Genomic DNA, 20304 nt, shown 5'->3' on the forward strand with positions numbered 1-20304 from the left:
TATCGAAGAGACCATACCGGATGCCCGCAAATGATCTGGAGGAGATTAAGAAGAAGATTAAAGAGTTGTTGGATAAAGGTTACATTAGACGAAGTTCATCACCATGGGGAGCTCCAGTGCTTTTGGTTGAGAAGAAGGATGGATCGTTAAGAATGGTTGTTGATTATCGTGCGTTGAATGAAGTGACGATCAAGAACAAGTACCCATTGCCGATGATCAATGATTTGTTCGACCAGCTGCAAGGAGCTAAAGTGTTTTCAAAGATTGATCTGCGATCAGGATATCACCAGCTGAAGATTCGAGAAAAGGATATACCTAAAACAGCTTTCACCACGAGGTATGTGTTATATGAGTATACGGTTATGTCATTTGGACTGACTAACGCCCCTGCCTATTTCATGAGTATGATGAACAAGGTGTTCATGGAGTTCTTGGATAAGTTTGTCGTGGTGTTCATTGATGATATCTTGGTATACTCGAAGAATGAAGAGGAACACAAGGAGCATTTGCGTTTAGTTCTCGAGAAGCTCAGGGAACATCAGTTATATGCCAAGTTCAGCAAATGTGAGTTTTGGTTGAAGGAAGTTGGATTTCTTGGACATGTTATATCAGGAGAAGGTATAACAGTGGATCCCACCAAGTTCCAGTCAGTCACTGAGTGGTTGGCACCCACCTCAATTGGAGAGATCCGCAGTTTTCTTGGACTCGCGGGATACTACCGGAGATTTATTGAGAATTTCTCCAAGATTGCGAAGCCTATGACGACATTGTTGAAGAAAGACACCAAGTTCCATTGGACTGAAGAATGTGAAGCAAGTTTCCAGGAGTTGAAGAAACGTTTGACTACAACCCTAGTGCTAATTCTGCCTGATATACGCAAGGATTTCCAAGTGTATTGCGACGCCTCTCGCTTAGGACTTGGAGGAGTACTTATGCAAGACGGAAGAGTTGTTTCTTATGCCTCAAGACAACTTCGACCGCATGAGTTGAATTATGCCACACATGATTGGGAGTTAGTAGCCGTAGTGCATGCGCTCAAGACCTGGAGACATTTTCTTATTGGAAACCATTGCAATGTGTACACGGATCACAAGAGTTTGAAGTACATTTTTACCCAGAAGGAGCTGAACCTCAGGCAAAGGAGATGGTTGGAGCTCATAAAGGATTATGATATGAAGTTGCACTATCATCCAGGAAAGGCCAATGTCGTAGCAGACGCTTTGAGCCGGAAGAGTTATGTCAATACCCTCGTAAACGGAGGATTGCCAAAGGAGTTAGCAGAAGATCTTAGGGAGCTACGTTTGGAGATAGTCCCTCGAGGTTTTGTTGCAGCATTGGAGGTTCAGTCAACATTATTGGGAAATATTCAAGAAGCTCAAAAGGATGAAAAAGAAATTGCTAAAATAAAGGAGAAGATGAGTGATGGAAAAGCCAAAGGTTTTCGTGAGGATGAGCACGACACCTTGTGGTTTGAGGACCGTGTTTATGTGCCCAATAATGCAGAGATAAGGAAGTTGATACTTCAGGAAGCTCATGACTCGCCATACTCTTTAAAGCCCGCCCGAGCCGCCGCCTCAGCCCACCCTGCGCCCGCCCCCGAAACCCTAGCCACCAGCCCCGCCGCCCGATCCGCGCCGCCGCCGCCGGATCCGCCGCCGCGACTCGCGCCGCCGCCGAAGCCCGCCGACCCCGCCGCTCGGTGCCGCCACTCCGCTCGCCGTCGCCCCGCCGGAGTTCCCGCCGCCGCCACCGACACGTTCGCCGAGGTAGCCGCCGGTTTAAAAAAAAGATTGGTTTTATTTCGAAAACCCTAGATTCGTTTTTTATTTAGATCGGTTCGGTTTTTCCTGGTTTAGTTAAATAGCGGACATTCGTCCGTACGTTCGTTTTAACGAACACTATTCACCCATTAGTCACAGACAGCGAACGTTCGTTCGTTAGCCTGTTCGTCCGTTTTCTTTTTCCAGGGTTTTTCCGCGATTATTTTCGATCGCGATTTCTACCCTGATCTTCTTTTTAGTTTATCTTTTCGCTCGTTTATCCGAATCAGGTGATTCAAGAGCCTAGATCTTCATCTCGAAGGCCTCTTTCTGTTTAATCAACTTGAACAAGATTTTGGTACTGTAAAATTTGACTTTAGTCCAGATTAGTAATCGGACCTTGTTTCTTTCACAGTTTGAGTTTCGTTGCTCCGTTTGATTTGATTCTTTTTGCAAACCGGAGTTATTCAGTTGAACTTTCTGGTTAGATCTTCTTATTTGAGTTTTACCCGTGCATCTTTGCTTGATTGCTTATGTATGCTATTGTTTGTTTGCGATAGAATTCCCGGAGTGCGAAGCGTGCTACTACGAGTCACTAGGTTTTGCGGATCCTCAGCAAGGCAAGTAACACATTGATCATACTCTTTTCTTACCCAGTTTTTATGCATTAGTTACAATCCTCAAACATTGCATGATTAGGATGTGATTAACTTGTGGGTATTGGGAAGTAGATGATGAGGTAGAACCTATTGCCTTTTATCAAACCCTTGGGAGTTACTTCTACGTTATGCTTATATTGCCATGCTATGCTCGTAGACGTGGATTGGGTTTGAGTGAATCCATGACAGATGTGAGATTATTAATTAATGGTTCAATTTAAGGTGGCAACTTTAATACACATCTGGGTGGATTGTTGGTTTTGGGCACCTGGGGTTATACCAGTGTTGTCCTAGGAGATCCCGGGGTTATACTGTGTGATTCTCCTATGGTCCGCCACCCAGCCTCAAAGGGATCATAAGATTATTCATGCTAGAAACTTCTGTGTGCAGCCACAAGCCATTATGGGCTCTAGAATAGTTGAGTATGTTGCATGACCTCTTCCAGTTGGTACTGTCTACCCGGGGTTAGAGTTAGTGCTTCTAAAAGACTGTGTCTCGGTCATCCTTTTCTCAAACACCATGTAGTGCGAGAAATCCAACGGAGGAGATCGAGTCTTGTGGGGAAAAGTGCGCAAACCTCTGCAGAGTGTACAAACTAATCATGATTAGCCGTGTCCCCGGTTATGGACATCTTGAGTATCTGGTACTTGACTTATTGGTTTGATCTCATCACTCTAAATTAATTTGTTGGGTTGATAATTACTTTCTAATTGGGATTGAGATGGGGGTACCACTCTCAATGTTTCAACCACCATGATAGTTAAATAAAATATATTCCTTTGTTGTAGGAAAAAATTGGCTTTTCGCAAAAACATATAACCCTAGAGCCTCCACCAGCCATATATGCATGTAGTGATAGTATTTATCTGTTCATTGCTCTACTGTGTTATATTGCCAGCATATTCCATGTGCTGACCCGTTTTCGGGCTGCAACGTATCATGTTGCAGATTTTCCAGACGAGGAGTAAGGTGCGATAGGTCGTTTGTCATGCACTCAGCTATGCCGTTGGAGTTGATGGACTCACTTTATCTTCCAAGCCTTCTGCTGTTATCGCATTAGATGACCTTAAGCCATATTTATTGTAATAAGTTCTCTTTTGAGACATTCGATGTAATAAGTGTGTGATTGCTACTCTGTTATAAATCCTTTGAGTACTATGTGTCAGCATTACCGATCCAGGGATGACACTGAACACAGAGATTTGACCGTCTGAGGTCGGATCGCTACATTTCTTCTCTGAAGTGGTCTTCACCGCCACATGGAATATTTGGACTCAAAGGAATGGAAAGATATTCATAAATGAGACACCTAGTTTCATATCTTGGAGGAGAAACATTGTACATGACATTTCTCTTTTAGCACATAGGATTAAATGTAAATATAGAGATAGTCTTCTCTCTTGGATAGCCTCTCTCCCATAGGCTCTTTGTAAGTATTTCTTATCCCTTTTGTACCTTGTACATTGTTTTATCTTAAGTTTTAATAAAGAACTGTGAGGCTGTTGCCTTGCAGTACATAGTCAAATTTTTTTGCTATTGTTTTGGCCTCTAATTGCATGATTTGAATGAAACTAATCCAGACTGATGCTGTTTTCAGCAAAATTGCTATGGTGTTATTTTTGGGTAGAAATAAAAATGATCCAAATAGAATGGGGATTATTAGGAATTTTTATGGAAAATAAGAAGACCAACAGACCAAAGATTGACCAGAGGGGGCCACCAGGGTGCCACACGGCCAGATGGCGCGGGTCCCCCTGGCAGTGCCAGGTGACTGCATGGGCCCCTCGGGCACCACTTTTTGACGATTCCTTGGCCTATAAATCCCATATATCCCAGAAAAATAAAAAAATATTATCGACGTGTTTTAGCACTGATCGTTTGCAACTGCCAATGATCAGTGTAATGATCCGATCAATGCCAATGATCTGATCATGTTTTGTTACTAACACACGTCCTCTTACCTGACAAGATTGTGAAGAAGGAGTGGGACGTAGCCGATGAAGGAGCGCAGGTGATGGCTGGTGCCGAGGACGCCGAGGACCTGATCCGGACAAACCAGTGGCTCAAGAGGATGCACCTGCCTGGCAGATCGCTGCCATGAGCCAGCCGCCCGGCATTGTACGCACTCTGAGGTTCAACCACGAGGAGGGGGCATGACATCCACTATGCTTCTACATCCAGATCAACGACGAGGAGGATATCGCCTTGCTCATCATCCAACAGGTGTTCAGGACGGTGATGAAGCAGTGGTTGGTCCGGAAGCCTCTTCGCGTTGTCAGACTCTCGGCGAACAAGTGGTGTGAGTTATACGTGTAGGTCCAGACCTTCCAGGACCAGATGGTCCTTGAGAGGGGTTGGCAGTACTTTGCCGCCGTCATAGGATCGTCCTCGACGACCTCCTTGTCCCACGGTTCTCTGGACTTGGCATGAAGGTGCAAATCTTCAAGCAGAATAACTCCATCATGTGCAGGGTCCGCTGTTAGCAGCACAACGGCATCGACAACATCAGTCTTGCCCTCTGGATCGCCCATTATTCTGAACTAGTTAGTATGAACTTGTTAGTGTTGATGGTCTAAACTTGTGATGTGAAACTGCCTATATTTTGCCCAGGAATTAGCACCCTAGGGTCGCGCGATGTCCCTGTTGTCTTGAAACTTATCCCCTACTAATATACAATGTTTATCTGTTGTTTACCTGTTGTTTATCGGTTGTTTATATGCTGTGTGCTTTAATTAGGTAGTGATGATTCTATATGTGTGATGTTTGTTGTTGTGTTGCATTTGAGTGGTAAGACCACCACATTTGAAAGGGGTGAGCAGAACAAATACGTGCACGCAGCCAAACAATTGTGGTTTGCATCTTCTCACCCCTGAAGTAAAAATGCGGGCAACCAAACAGCAAACCCTAAAAAATCACCGATGAAGAAAAATTACCACCGCAGCCGACCAGTGAGCCCTAGTTTTCATAGCCCTCCATTTAAAATAATACGTGGGGTCCTCACCTCCATCTAAAAAGGAAAAAAATTAAAAAAAACCTCACCTCCATCTATTTTTTCCAAAAGCTTTCTCACTGTGGTCAACCAACTTACGCCACATGGCATAGCTGGTTGGCTGCCTTTCTTCCGATGCTTAATGGGTTTAATATAATAACACGACCGCTACGTTAGCTAAAATTGCATGTGCACTGTTACAGGGTGGGCCGAACCGCTTTTATCGAGCGGCAAGCATTCGGCCGCTCGTTTCAACCTGAAATTGCGCGTGCACTTTTAAGATTTTAGAAAAAATGTTATCACGCTATATCCAAATACACCCTGTACTTAGCTGCAAATGATCATGAAGCATGCCAACATGCATTCCGTTTCCCTGAATTTGCGTGCATACCTCCATATGGGCACGGGTGTTGTGCTTCAGCATGTACTGACACGTCTGACCCACCCTGGGCCACGCAAAGCTCTCCAAAGACTGCGTACACCCAGTGCATAGGGTCCACAACGAACTTGAAAACCTATAGTCGGAAGGTTATTGCCATGTGGGACGCCTCCTGGACGCCTGATGAGGAGCTGGGGGCGGAAGAATGGACGGACCGATGGGGGCATGGGGCACCGTCCCCTTCTATATCAGGCGCAAACCCCTTGACCTGTCTCTGATAGAGGCATTTCTCCACAGAAGAGCCAGAGACTACTCCCCTTCTTCTTGCTTTGCTTGCCCCATCTCTACCGCAAGCGTTGCTGTTGCCATTGCTCCGATCCAACCTCTGAGGCCGCGCTGATGTCTGAAGGGAGTGCCTATTTCGACTGGGACATGGCGGCTTCGGCGGTCGGGAACCACTACAAGAGCTTCGGCCATGGCGATGTTGCACACTTTGTCCATAATGATGGTGGCGCTTCAGCCGGGGTGGTTGTCGTCCCGGGCACCGGATCAAGGGGTTCTGGTGGCATCAGGGAGATGGATCCCACCAGCTTCCCCAGCTACGGGAGCAGCAACGCCCCTACGGCAATCGCGGCGCCTGCTCGGGTGCCACCGCGTGCCAGATCCAGCGGCCAGGGGCTGGCACGGCTCAAAAGGCCGTGGACTGTGGAGGAAGACACGTATGTGGAAAATCCAACCCTAAATTGCAAACCTTTTTCTTTGTCCTTCATCTGCTACAACTTCATCAGTTTTCTTTGTGTTTTTGTTGTAGGATGCTCAGGGCGAAGGTGCATGAATTCGGCAAAGGGAGGTGGGCGAAGGTCGCACTGTACTTCCCCGGCCGGAGCGGGAAGCAATGTCGGGAGAGATGGATCAACCAACTTGACCCCAACATTGAGGTGATCTTGCCAAATTTAAATTTCTTAACTCCCTAGTCCCTAGTAGCAGCTTGATTTTGGGGAATTTTGATGTTCTATGACTGAGTGTGCTTACGGGAAGAAATTATTTGTTGTGTTAATCTGATTCGTCACCATTCAGAAGGGGGTATTAACTCCCGGATAAATAGTTAGTAGTCTTGCATGTCTTTAGTCTAATCATTAAATGTGGCAATTAATTTCTTCATTTGGGCCACTAAATGATCACCCAAGTAATTTTCCGAAGAAAAAGAATTGTAGGGAAGTAATTTTCTAAAATTAATAGGGATTGATGTTCTTGCCCACACATTAGCATTTGAAACATGTACATGGATTCTATGTTTAATTCGTAAATAAAAAAAATTACTTGCACTTACAAATGTGGAAATTTACTACTCCATCCGTTCACGAAGATAAGATGTTTTGGATATTTCAATATGACTACATGGACTGAAATAAGTTAACAAACACGCTAAACCAAATCTATATACCTACAATTCGGGAAAAAAGTTAGAACATCTTATATTTGTGAATGGAGGGAGTAATTGACACGGTGTCTCATTTTTTAAAACTAGATAATTGTCCGTGCATCGCAACGGGAGTATAACTATTCTCGTAGATTAGCACGTCATTGCATGTCTATTATTACATTGGTGCGTTATAATCTTAGCAAGATTTTGTATGCAATTGTCATGATTTACGTGCCATCTTACTATTAAGCACTTATTTGGTAAGAATTTATCGACTTACCAAAGAAAATATTATTTATGAGAAAGATCGGAGATGGGAGTCAAAATGTCATCTCATTGTTAAGCACTTATTTGGTAAAAAATTATTGACTTACCAAAAAATATTATTATCTGAGAGAAAACCCAGATAATGGGAGGAAAAAATCAAACAGGAGAATGGAAGGGGGAACCATATATATGGAGGTTGGATGAAGGAGAGGCTGAAATGGGAACCTTCGGTTCTTTTTAAGTAGTAGAGAAGAGATTCTTGGCCCCTAAGTGATCACCCAATTAAAAAAGTTGTCTTGATTATTTATCAAATTATTGCTTCTACCTATTTGTGAGTAGCCACAATTTGATATCCCTAAACTAAGAGTCGATATTCCAGCCCACAAATTAGCATTTGAGACGTTGTACTTTCATTAGTTGAATCATATGATTATACGTCCAAAAGTTTGTACCTATAATTTGGTCACCATTCGGAAGTGGGTATTAACTCCCGAAATAATAGTTAGTAGTATTCATGTCTTTAGTCTACTTAGTAAATGTGGTAATTACTTTCTTCATTTAGGCCACTAATTGACCACCCATGTAATTTTGGGAAATTAGTAGGGCTCGATTCTTGGCCACTAAGTTATCACCCAATTAAAAAAATTGTCTTGATTATTAGTCAAATTGTTGCTTCTACCTATTTGTGAGTTGCCACAGTTTGATATCCATAAAGTAAGAGTCGATGTTCTAGCCCACAAATTAGCATTTGAGATGTGGTACTTTCACTAGTTGAATCATATGATTATACGTCCAAAAGTTTGCACCTATAGTTTGGTCACCATTCGGAAGTGGGTATTAACTCCCGAAAAAATAGTTAGTAGTATTGCATGTCTTTAGTCTACACAGTAAATATGGTAATTACTTTCTTCATTTAGGCCACTAATTGACCACCTAAGTAATTTTGGGAAATTAGTAGGGATCGATGTTCCTGCCCACACATTAACATTTGATATGTGTACAGGAATTCTGTGTTCAATCCGTAAATAATTAAAGAACCACACTTGCACTTACAAATATCCAAATTTGCTAATTGACATGGTGTGTCCTAAATTTTAAATTCTTCGCCACTAAGTGATCACCCAAGCGTTATCTAATTTGGTGCACAATAGCCAACGGCTGTTCGCTGTCCAGGATGGCATTTGTAAACGGTGCGACTCGCAGTTTTAGTGTTGGGGGATGGCATCTTTGACAACAACAAAAAGCATGGCATTTTGTTTATTTAGTGCATTTTTCATTAAAAAACTGCCACCCTCAGATCTTGATCCTGTGTTCTGTGGGTCATTTGCTGGGATTTCGTCCCCAAGAACATTGCCAAAATAGAGATAAGATTACCGATTTTCTTTTGTCTTGGTTATTTGTCAAATTATTGCTGCTACATATTTGCGACTTGTCTCAATTTGGTATTTCCTAAAGTAAGAGTCGTTCCAGCACACAAATTGCATTTCAGATGTGGTACTTTTATTAGTTCAATCATATAGACAAAACAAGTCACATGCTGATAGTCGGATACACATGTTCCAAAAATTTGATGTTGTTTATTTGTGAAATTGCTGCTTTGCTTATTACGGTTTTCCTGAATTTGGTGAATATGAGTAGATGTTCCTGTTACGGGTTATCATTTGAGATATGTGTGGGCAGCAAAAAAATTGAGCTCCCTCCACTCCCTCCAGACTGGACTGACTGCGCAAGGCGGACCCTACTTCGGTATGCAGGTGCGGCCTGCTTTGCCGATGGAGATGTGCACATCACCAGCCCATGCACCAAGCCTCCTTACCCACTTCCATGAGCCCTATGATGAGTTATGCATGCCATCAACCCATGCACCGAGCCCCCACCACGTTCCTCTTTAGGCCAGATGAAGAACCGCACGCCAATCGTCATTCCTCGCTTCCCGACATTCCCAGTGCTCTTGGACAACAACCCAATGACGATGGAGATGGATGCTTTGCATGCTAGTTGAGCTCCCGGCAGGGCCCTGCCCTGGCGCACCACTTTTTGTGCCAGTGTTGCCTCCCATTCTCCATGCTCCTAGCTCCACACCGCCCTGGTCACGCACAACAAGGAGGGAGATGCTCACGAAGGTCACGGACTTCGACAAGTAGGCATAGCCCATGCCTGTGTGCGAAGAACAGGGTCATTCCCATCGCCTAGCTCCTGTAGAGGCTTCTATGCCAACGGATGGGAGTCATTGGTGAGGTTGAACAGGTCAACGGGGAAGAGGTTGACTGCCGTGGCTCTGTTCCAGGAGAGGCTGGCAGACATAGCGCAACACTCCGGACGCTTGTCAAACTTGACTATGATTTGATGTCGGTTCGGTTTTTTGGATGTGCTAGTGGGGCATGTGTTCAATATGGTATCTGAGCCAAGATGTCTCCAGTTGAAGACCCTGCCAATGCAATATTAAACAAGATTCTACGGCCTACAACAATCCCACGCCTAAGGACTAAAATAGCCTAGATGTGAGGGGAAGTGCTGAAACATATTGCCCGTCTCTCTTCACTGGTTCGGATTTTTGGATGAACTGATTGGAGCATGAATACAATATGGAGGATGCTTTGATGGAACATGGTGGCGAAGGTGGCCATGTGATGCCATCGCCGGCGAGCGGGTAAGTACACGAGGATAGCCTAATCCCTTTGTTCACCTAATGAAGTATCCATGATCCATTACCCAGTCACTCCCATGTTTGAGGCGATGTATAAGATTTTTCCTCCTCCGCCCATCGATCCTCAAGCCAAACGTGCTAAAATAGGGGCACACAGGACCAAATCCCATCTGATCCAGCAATCTATAGGCGTCAAACACCCAATAGAAAACATCGGTGAAGCCTTCTGCAACTCGTCAATGGCCAAATCAATGAGGGCTGACATGAAGCAGAACATCGTCTTGGTGCTAGAAGAACCCTAGGACTGCCGCTAGAGGGGAACAGATCTGGGTAGGGAACCCCAGATCTGCCGCCACTAGCCACCATGGCCGGCCCTACGCTACCCTCACAACCATGGTGGAATAGCCGCTTGCTGCCTCGCCGGGCGTCCAGGGCACCGTTGTGGCCGTCACCATGACCGTTGTCGCTGTAGAAGAGACCCGGGTCGCTGCCAGGGCTCCCACACTTCCTCCACGGCCCGACGACCCGCATCGCCCAAATCAGGCCACGGAACCACCGATCGCAGCCACCAAGTCCACCACCCGCCTGTTGTCCTACCTACCGAGCGCCGAGTGTCGTAGAAGTGGCCAGGACAAGTAATTGCAGCCTGCATGAGACGTCTTCAATCTGAGGCGCCATGCAATTTCTGCATTGACCACCACGAACCTCTCACACACACACACACCACCAGGGCCACGCGAAGTGGAGGATCCCACCGCCGTCGGCCGTCAGCAGGATTTGACCGGTGGCGTAAGCCAGCGACGACGAGATGGAGACGTAGAGGAAGGGGTGCTGGCGACGGATATTTGTTTCCGCCCGTGCCACCTGTGGAGGCGACCAAGATTTTTAGAGATAAGATTTAGGTTCTATAGACTGGTAGCCAAGGAGGCCTCACGCTAGAGCACATCCAATAATTCATCATTCTGTAAGACAAACTTGACAATGCATGTCATCCTCCAACCAGACATCCAAGATACAACCATGAGAAAGCTGACCAACGACAGGAATTATACCGCCTCATCGACTTACAAGGCTCAGTTCATTGGCCTCATCTGATCGAAGTTGCATGCCACAACTTGGAAGGTTTGGGCAACCTAAAATGTAAGTTCTTTGCTTGGTTCGCCATCGAAAATAAGATTTGAACGACAGAGGTTGCAACATTGGAAGTGACCAAATTGCGACCGATGCCCTCTTTGCAACCAAGTGCAAGAATTGGTGGCTCACCTCGTCATCATGTGTCAGTTCTTGCCTCAAGTTTGGAACGACGTGGTCTCTTATATTGGTCTTCATGCTAGTATGATGCTTTGCCATCGTATTGAGATGCTGAAGTCTTGGTGGAAAGAAGTCCTCCTCAATAATTGGCAACTGAGGAAATCTCTACATTATTTCCTCCTTCTTGTTGGATGGGAGATTTCGAAGGAAAGGAACACATGTGTCTTTCAAAATAATGTGAGGCCGATGGCAGTCATTATTCGCCTCATCCAAGATGGGGCGTCTCTTTGGGATATTGTGGGGGCTAAGCATTTGAGTAATGTAATGCGGGAGAGTAATTTGGTGTCTTTGTGGTTGTTATTCTACAAACTTCTCTTGTTAATCAATAGAAAGGTAAATACTTCTCCTTTTTCCAACAAAAAGAGCATAAAATCTATAAATAAAATGACACTTGCAATTGTGATATAATCGATATTGCTAGCTGGATTTTTTCTGAAAGTTTTGTAAATCTCGGGCACCTCAAATTACACAATGTTGATTCCCAAAATAGCTGCACACGCAAAATATGTGTAATTTTAATAAGATATCTACAAAATAAATAAGACATGCCCTTTTTGTATGGGCTGATCCTCTCCAAATAATTATCCACATACTAACTTTTTTTATTTCCATTTTTCTATCAGGGTCATTCCACCATTTCATCAATTTATATGTGGCATAGATCAATTTTGTGAGAGTATCAGGCTTAGTTGGAAATTTTCTAACCAATAGATTCCTGAGATACTTTGAGATTCCTTAGATAATTTGAGATTCTGGCTATGTTTTCCGATCTTGGCGAATTTTATCTTGTTCCAGAGTGTTGCATTTTTTGTTTCAATTCGTAACATAATGGAAGTAATGTTCCATTACGAGTAATGCTACATCTACAAAGGTTTACTTAAAGATTTTACCTAAAAACTGAAGTGGAGGATTGTGATTGATAATAGGAGGATGAGGGGGGGGGGCACCCCACTTAAATTCCATGGGGGGAGAGAGAATTAGTTTGGAAGGTTAAGTAAAATTTATAGGTCTAGCATTATTGGTTCCATTACGTACCAGCAAAAACCTTATATGAAATAAGTGCATTTTTATTTGTTGGTACACGAAAAAACATTATGATGCATTTTGAAACAAGATAAATATTTTAATAAAATTTTGGTACTCTTAAACAACACGAATTTTGCAAACAACCAAAAAAGGTAAGATAAATCTCAAAGAAATGACGAATGGATGCATGCATGGCATATGCATGGTAGAAAAATGACTCTGGGTTGACTTCTAAATAAATAATGCTTCCGTGCACATGAGTGTCGTGTTTCGTTAAAAAAAGTAAAGGTAGTAGATACTACTTTCGGTGTGTGGTGGTGTGTTCAATTGTATTTCAATGGAATGTGATGCCGTAATTAATTAACTCACGAATACTTCCCTTGCAGAGGAAAATCTGGACCGACGCGGAAGACATCAAGCTGATCGAGGCGCATCAGAAGTGGGGGAACCGCTGGTCGGTGATCGCCCGACTACTCTCCGGCCAGCCGGAGAACGCCGTCAAGAACCACTGGAATGCCACCAAGCGTAGTCTAAACGCGAAGTGCCAGCTCAAGAAGAGGAACAACAAGAAACCACCTCCAAGCAAGCTCTCCCTTCTTGCGCAGCACATCCGTAGCATGGAGCCGCACATCGGATCACTCACGGAGACACCTCCGGTGTCCCCACCATTGTATCATGACCAAGAGCACGGCGGGCAGATGGGGATGGCCGGTAGAGATACTGCCGTCGTCATCGCCCCTACCGAGCAGGCGCACCCGACCTACCCCAATCCGGCCATGACTGGTATGTACTACCACCCTAACCCGACAAACATGCAGTACTGGGCGCCAGATTTGAATGTCGCTGACATGCAAAATGAGGGGTACTCGTACTACATCCCTCCCAATGCGCACCTGAACAACTGCCTGTCGCACGGTTTGTCACCGACGCATATGGTTAGTGAGCAAGACATCCAGCAGGTGTCCAATGCAAGCATAAACATGTACGCGTTCACTCGACAACATACCCTCCCAGTGAGCAACCTAATGGCGGTGGTAGAGATGCGCCGTGAGTCCTCCGCCAACAAACAACTGGGCAATGTGGGTGGTGGAGCTGGCGGCTGGTCCTACTACTACGGCATGGACGCGGCTGGTTCGAGCGGCCCTACTGGAGGTAGTGGTACAGTAGCGACCCTGATGACATCGACATGGTGCAGATGGCCTCGAGGGAGTTTGCCATGCAGGACCAGTAGGTGGTCACCCTCAATCGACTACTAGATTCAAGTGAGACATATATGTCCTCGGAGGATTTCATGTCTAAGGAGAACAATGAAATTGTATGTGTGTTGTGCTTATGTACTTTGTTTGATTTGAGAATTTTATGAAGGTACTTTAAGTGGTCCATTTGGGGAGGTATATTAATTTGTTCGCGTTTGCTAATCCTCGGGAAATTGTTTTAGTAGATTTTGGTAGAGAAGAGGTAGAAAAACAAGGCAATGTTAAAGGTGAGACCGCTAGCCGCGACGTCTCTAATGTGCCTGAGATGGAAACGACGCTGCTGGCCTCGACATCTCCATGGAGGACTAACAAAGGGTTGATAGGTTCAGATTGAGATGTGTGTGGTCGTTGACGATAGAATATATGGCATGGTGGATGGGAATTAGAGGGAAGGCGTGAGCAGTGGTAGATCGGACAAGAAAGGGTAGTGAGGCAACATGCGAAAGCGTTGTCAGTTAGGGTGGAGGCGGCAGTGGTGCTGACGATACGAATGGCTCAGTTGGAAGAGGAAACCACTAGAGGAGGAAGAAGTGTGGCCAGCAAATCAACTAAAACAAAAAGGAAAGGTTAATTAGACGGTCCTTACTTTGTTGTACTAGTTGAGACACACTTGAAGTTCAGATGATAGAGTTGAATAAGTGCATTAAAAAATAGTTGTGTCCCAAACATTGCAATTCATATAGTAGCTCGAATACATGATGCAGGTTAAAAAGTGCAACTGAAACACGCGATGCAGTTGAAACATTGTTGTTGAATAAGCGATATATGTAGTTGAAACGCATGATGAAGTTGTTAAAGTGCTATTGAATCAACTACATAAAGTGTATACTAGTTTCTTACTAACTAAACATTTATGAGTTAGCATTTCGCTTGTGCATATACTTACGATCTGCATCTTTTAGAAATTTGGTGAAGCCATGTCATTATTATTTTTCACTTTTTTTGCACGGAGCGACATCTTGTCGACAATATCCTTTACCTCCTCCACTATTTCCCTACCTCTTCATTTTTTTCTAGTTCCACTCGCTCAAGGGATCGATATGCATTGATGGATTTTGACCTTATCTTCATCTTCTCTAAACTCGAGTGGTCGATAGAGCCATGCATCATAGCATCTTCTCTCTCTTTCATGCAAGGAGCTACTCCATTCTTATCATCTCTCTCCACAATATAGCTTTGTATTTGTGGCACTTCCCGTGCCTCTCATGTCTTTTTTACTAAAAGTGTCTCGATTGTCTTACGCTTACATAATCACTATACCGCAGTTCACCATGAGGTTGATGTAGCATCATAAATCTAGTGATAAACAATGTCAATGTTGGATTTGATGTGTGCCAAGCCACAGTGGTGATTGCACTTTGTAAGGCTCCGCTCATAATGGTATCACTACAAAAAAACACTTCCGTGATGATACGTGTTTGTCACAGTAGGTCATGTTTTCTGTCATGCATGTACATCCGTGATGATTCTATGACAGAATCAAGATAGTCATACCTGTGCTGTCGTAGAAGTGTTCCATGAAAATACTCAAATTATCATCACGGAAGTGTCCACTTCCATGTTGATAAATGGCGCGTCATGGAAGTGTTTTCGTCAAGGGTAACCGACACGTGGCATCCACCGTAGCGGGTCACTGTTAAGCTATCTGGACTGGTTTTGGATTCGATAACCCATTAACAGCAATGACCAATGGCGATTTTCCACGTGTAAAATTCTCATTGGCCGAAAGAACCACGTGTCAACTCCGCATTGGGACAGATGTCATCCAGCGAATGGACGGGACGCGCCTATGATACGTCGACATGTGGCTCGTCCTAACAGTGGCCCATTCAGGTCAAAAGGTCGGCCCGTTTGACTTGGTCAAAAGGAAGCGGGCCGGCCCATGGAAAGCTTGTTAACGGCCTGTTCGCATATAGCCCATTTACAGCCCGCTAACTCACGACCTGTTATGGCCTATCCGAATTAGGCCCAGTAGCGTCATCTGGGCCGTCCAATATGATTCCAACCCATTGTAACTTCTGGCCTATGTATGGCCCATGACGTCTTTTGGCCAATATGAGGCCCTTTGCAACTCTCGGCCCATTAACAACCCGTGGTGAAACTGGCCTATAATGAACAGTGTATCGCTTTATACCCATTAACGGCCCATTATTCCGTTGGGCCATTTCCAACCCGTGTTATCTTTCGGCCTTCTAAGGGCCCATTTATTCTTGGGCTCATTTCCAGTATTCAATTACTTACGGTCCGTTACTGGCCTATTCCGCTTGTGGTCCAAATTCAGCCCGTGGTTATAGTCGGCCCGTTTGTGGTCCGTTAGGCTGTTTTCATAGTGCCATTAACGACCCATTATGCTTGTCAATAGAATTAAGCCCATTATACATATCGACATTTTAACGGCCCGTTATGGTCGGGCCATAAACAGACGATTTCCACTCTAGCCCGTTTACGGCCCATATTACGGTTCGTTATTGGTCCATGAATAGTATGGCCCATGTTTGGCTAATCGATCATACGACCCGTAGAAGGCCCATTGATTCTATGGCCCGCAGAAGGCCCATGGATCCTACGGCCCGTAGGAGGCCCATGGATCCTACGGCCTGTAGGAGGCCCATGGTCACTACAACAGGTAGGAGGACCATGGTTACAACGGTCCGTATATTGCCCATGGTTAATGTGGCCTAGTTTTAAAAAATATTTTATTGTGGCCACTAGCAAACAGCGGAAAAAGAACTGCAGTGACTACAACCAAACAAATAAACAAGACAATAAGGAAATAAATAAGCAATCAACTTACGCTAGGCTATAACGGCTATTACACATATTACATCCACTGGGCATCAAAGTTCGCCACCAGTGCAAATAGAGGGAACAAAGCAGCATATTACATACACTGGGCGTCTAAATTGGCCACCAGTGCAAATAAACATGGCAGCAAAACAATTCCATAACTGAAAAAACTTCAGAAGAGCTCAAGAAACATCATCCTGGTATCCACCATGCTGGCAATAAGCTTAGCAAGCTTATTAGCTTTCTCCTGTTTGGCGCTAAAATCCTCCAACGCTTGCTGTTGCACCAAAAAGTATGCACCTGAATTCTCCAGGAACTTCCTCAGTCCTTCGGCTTCTTGTCACAGCATGGCTGATCGATGTCTTTCAGCTTGTAGTTCACACTCAAGAAACCGAACTGATTTAGACAATCGAGCTTGAAGAGCTTGTGCCAGCGGTAGTGGCCAGTAACTCGAACACTACATAAGAGATAAGACTTTGGGGTTGTCTCACTGTCTTCAAGATAGTTTTCGTTAGCTGTCTTATCAGTTTTGTTGGAGACCAACAAGGATGTCTCACTATCCTAAAACTTATCTACATTACTTCCTTTACCATTGATTAATAAGGTACTCTTCCCCAATATTCTGTCAGCATTTTAAAAGAAGAAACAAGCAGACACATAATAGGTTTAGCATGTAGTATATGGAACTCATTTCGATGAACCAGTTCAGTAGTAAGTTGGACAAGATTAAACTACCAAGTCTTCTATTGCGAACTAGTACATAATAAAAGCATCAAACAAACATATATCTATGTGCTATAGTCACTGCATTGCCTTGCCAAATCAAAATAGAGACACAGTTCAAATCATATCAGTTAAGACAAAGAAGCATTGTAAGAATACAAGTGTGGGAAACTACACGACATAACAAGATTTCAGATGGGTACCACGGGTATACATGTACAACAACACTATTTGCTATGTTGTGATGCTAGTAATGTGCATGATATGAGAAGTCAACTATATACACAATTGAAATTGAAAAACAGAGCAATTTAGAAGAGCAAACCAGTTAAAGAAACATGTTTAAACATACCTGTTGTGCAGTTGGAGTTTTGATTGGATCCTTCAATTTAAAAATAAGTTTGTATGAGTAAATACAGTGATACAAGAGCAAAGCAATATGTACCATAGCAATGGAGTCTTAAATGAGAACAGTTGTTCTTCAGGTTTAAGCACTTGTTGTACACGAATAGAGTATAGTAAGACGCAAGCATATAGTACTTCAAAATAAAAAATGATCTCATGGACCTTACCCCACTCTTGCCTCGGGACCAGTACAGAACAAGGCGTTCCCAGTCATCGTCCCGTAAATGTGTCTGAGGAGAAAGTAAGTGAATTTGATGAGTTTCCTTGCCAGTGAAATACATTTTCTTCAGGTAATTCCGATACTGCCACAAAGCATTCTTGAAGATAGCAGAGGTATTAGCATAGGTTATCTCATCCCGAGTTTCCAAATCGGCCCTTCTCTATAGAGAAAAATGGGAACATTTGTTGTATTATAACCAGCATGGAGGTAGAATGTATGGGACAAAGCAAAGTAATTTCCATGAATAACATTACTTACACTTAACTCATGGACGAACACCTGCAACTGGCTTTTTCCTTCATCGACAGTATAATATTTCCATGATGGGAAGATGCGCACATAGGGTTTAACAACATCAAATGCGATAGATGCTATGAATGGTTGGTTGTGCTTCATCCATAGGAATAGGTGTACTAACTGGTGGAGTTGGGGGTTCGCCGTGGTAGTCCTGGCGCTTTGGGCACTGGAGCCACCTTACTAACTGCTCTTGTTTGGGAGCTCTGTGGTGGAGATGGTGTTGTGTCAACTAGAACTGGGTTACTATCTGTTGGGGTTGGGGTTAGATTGGGTGAAGCTGGTTCTCTGTCCATTGGAGTAGGGGGGCAATTTGCGAGAGTCAGGGTTATGTGTGGTAGGACTGGTTCTTGTGCATGTACAACCGGGGTGCTATCTCCACCAAGAGGTAGCACGGTTTTATTTGAAGACCGTGTTTTTATTTCTCTAGATACTGCCATCACCCCCTCCAATTCAAATGGATGATAAACAAGAAAAGTAGTTGAATGTACAGACCTTGTATGAGAGACAGATGCAATAGATAGTGTGGAAAAAAGAGGGCATGAAATAGTTCACATATATATTGTTTAACTAAGAAGGATAGCATGACATAATTTCACATATATGATGTCTATATAAACTGGATAGCATACGATGACTAACAAAACAAGATGGCATGAGGTAATTATATGACGTCTTTAGTAAATAGGTTCGCATAACATAATTCACATACATGTTATCTAAGCACTACAAAAAAGACACATCCATGACATTTTGGCTCGAACGATTTTTTTTTCTGTCATGCTTATGACACTTCTATGACGATAATTGTGACAAAACCACGTATCATCATAGATGTGGTGGGCTCCTACTTCTATGAAAAAAAACCATGACAAAAAATGGGCTTTTTGTCCTGGGCGGGCCGGGGACGCACCTGCATGACATTCTTTGGGCCGTCCATGACGGAACAAATCGTGGTAGAAGCGAGGGCAAGGAAAATTTCGGTGAGTTCCCGGTTACGGTGGGTGGTCGGGGCCAAGCGATGCACGGAGGGATTGCGCGTTTCTCTCGTACACGTACGCACATGTGTGCGAGGCGTTGGGCTCGAACTGAATCCGAGCGATTGCACTAGCTACGCGTGTTACTGAACCCGAGCGATCGATCCCTTGGCTGTTAACTGAACCCGATCGAGTGATTCCTTCGCTACTGCTGCTAACTGAAGCCGATTGAACCAGCTGCTTCTTGATGAACAGTGATCATTGTTGGGGGTTGGATGAACAGTTCCCGGTGGGGGTTGGATGAACAGGACCCCGTGGTAGTATAGGCCATTGCCGCTGGATGAACATGACCCTGATGGAGAGGAGGCCGCCACACACCCGAACCGGTTGAGGGTGGATGAACAGGACCCCGTGGAGAGCTGAACAGGACCCCGTGTGGAGGGCTGGTTGAACAGTAGTTGGTGGAGGCTGGATGAACATGACCCCGTGGTGAACAGTAGCGGTGGAGGCTGGAGGGTGGATGAACAGTAGCCCGTGGAGGCTGGAGCGAAGCAGTAGACGGTGGATGAACAGTAGCCCGTGGAGTCCCGTTCTGCGGTATGCCACACCCCTCCCGATGAACAGGACCCCGTTTCGACCGTAGGCGCTCCAACACAAGTCTGTTTCCTCCGTTTTGCGATACGCCACACCCCTCCCGATCAACAGCACCCCGTTTCGACCGTATGAGCTCGAACACAAGTCCGTTCCCTTCGTTTTGCGGTATGCCAGACCCCGCTTCGGCTGTTCCATGCAAGCCGGTTGGCTCCCGTTGAATAGGACACATTCCGACCCAGTCTGTTGCCTCCTGATGAACAGGACGATGTTTCTCTGTTCCGACCCAGCCGGTTGGCTGCCGGATGAACAGGACGCCATTGCTTCTGTCCGTTGCCTCTCCATGTGCACAAGCCCTAGCCGTATGTATGTGCGAGTAGGCATTCGAGACCCCGCCCGTATGTACGCACGTGGTCGTATTTTTGGGCATGTGGTTGTACATACGTGTAGATGGTTTAGAAGGGACTGCCTGAACTGCTACGTCGGGGGCTCTACTACTACACGTGCCGCTGCTTGCTCGACCATGGTTCATCGTTGCAGAGAGACTGATCGACCAGTATGTACGTACATGTTCGCGACAACGCTACGTA

The 20304-nt window shown here is 44.7% G+C and overlaps 1 pseudogene; it reads left to right on the plus strand.

The window, feature by feature from the left end:
- Nucleotides 1-6109: 6109 nt before the first annotated feature.
- Nucleotides 6110-13849, plus strand: LOC109747683 (uncharacterized; annotated as a pseudogene).
- The last annotated feature ends 6455 nt before the right edge of the window (nt 13850-20304 follow it).

The sequence above is a fragment of the Aegilops tauschii genome, chromosome 1 (genome assembly GCF_002575655.3).
Source record: "Aegilops tauschii subsp. strangulata cultivar AL8/78 chromosome 1, Aet v6.0, whole genome shotgun sequence".
NCBI classification, from domain to species: domain Eukaryota; kingdom Viridiplantae; phylum Streptophyta; class Magnoliopsida; order Poales; family Poaceae; genus Aegilops; species Aegilops tauschii.